This window comes from Phalaenopsis equestris, unplaced genomic scaffold (genome assembly GCF_001263595.1).
Source record: "Phalaenopsis equestris unplaced genomic scaffold, ASM126359v1 Scaffold200860, whole genome shotgun sequence".
NCBI classification, from domain to species: Eukaryota; Viridiplantae; Streptophyta; class Magnoliopsida; order Asparagales; family Orchidaceae; genus Phalaenopsis; species Phalaenopsis equestris.
The window spans coordinates 24,419-26,134 of NW_018220662.1; positions in this window are offsets into that span (position 1 = coordinate 24,419).

Below are 1,716 nucleotides of genomic sequence, written 5' to 3' on the forward strand. Positions count from 1 at the left end.
GCCAAATGAGAAATGACAGTGAATGGGAATGTTTGAACCCATTTTGAGTTACCAAGCATTTTGTCAAGTCTTTCCCACATGGAACCCCTTCTCAAAGTAAAGTCAGGACCTTGATACCCCAAATCAAATAATTCAGCCTCAGAAAGGAAATCATTGAATCTTTGCATGGCAGAAGCTATAGGAGGCCTACCACCTCTTCTTTCAGAAGGAGAAGAGATACAGTTTAAATCACCCCCCATAATCCAATAAGAGTTTAGAGACTGACCAATTTGAGTTAACTCATTCCATAAGGTGGATTGATTAAAGGCAAGACTGCTAACATAAATGAAAGCTAGTGCATATCCAATATAAGCACCAATATGGAATTGGATGTGAACAAATTGGGAATGATTTAACAATACAGACCACTGAAGTTCAACTCTAGCAAAAAGCCAAATTTTGTTATTTATATTGGAGAAATGATCAAATTGAGGGAAATTTTTCTGAATTTTGTGGGGATTTTTAGTAACCAATGGTTCTAGAATGGCAAAACACCACACTTTATGAATTCTCACCAAATTTTTTAGTCTCTTTAGAGAGGAGGGGTGAGCATTACCCCTAATATTCCAAACAGGGACATTAATCATTGAGAAAAAATCCATAATCATTAAGAAAACGTCCTCCCTTTCCCCCTAGTCCTAGAAAGGTGATCCACATTAGAAGTTCCCTCCATAGGCTGTTTATTTTCAACTTTACCTTTCTTCCTTTACCTTTTTTCTTCTTATGGCTTATTTGGACTTGCCAATCTTCTGTTAGAACATCTGCCAAACTATTGATAGTGTGATCTTCCACCCTAGAAAGGTTTATGTTTAATAAGTTGTCATCTTGTATTATCTTTTCCGTTAAATTATTGTCATTGCATAGTTCATCCTCTTGCTACCCAGCATTACTACTTAGCCTCTTGCTACCCAGCATTACTACTTAGCACAATCTCAACTGTGTTATTCCCCTCCACATCAGTAGTATCAACCCCCCCAGCCAATTCAACAGCTGTCTCAACTGGCTTGGAATTAGTTGTTCTAGTCCCACTATCAGCCAATTCAACAGCTGTCCCAACTGGCTTAGAATTAGTTGTTCTAGTCCCTGGAGCTCTTTTTTTATTTGGAGGGTGTAGTCTATAACACTTCTCCACACTATGTCCAAACATTTTACAATGTTGGCAATAGACAGGCTTTTGTTCCACAACTATCTTCTGCCAGAAACCTTCCTCAGTAGTTCCAATCCAAACTCTATCAATATCAGGCAAAGTAATGTCCCTTTCAATCAGGACTCTAGCTCCAGCTAGTCTGGCCACATTATATGTTGGGGCATCAATTTTCTGGGGGCAACCAAGCACTCTACCAATGCTGAACAACACATTCTGATGGAAATACTGAATTGGTAAATTAAAGAACTTGAACCACATTGGAACTACAGAAGGTTCCTTTGTGGGATCATACTCTGGAGTCCATTTCAGCAATTTCATTGGGACACCATTAATGATCAAAAACTGCTCTGCAAACACCCTTGCATAGTTTTCTTCATTAAATAAGGAAATCAACAAGTGCCTTCCATCTATTAAACCCAGCCTCCAAGCTCCTGTAAGTTTCAAATCCACAAAGTACCTCCTCTCCTTACCCATCTTAGGATGGCCATACTGAAACTTACCCACCAGGGTAAACTTAACTGTTTCATTAA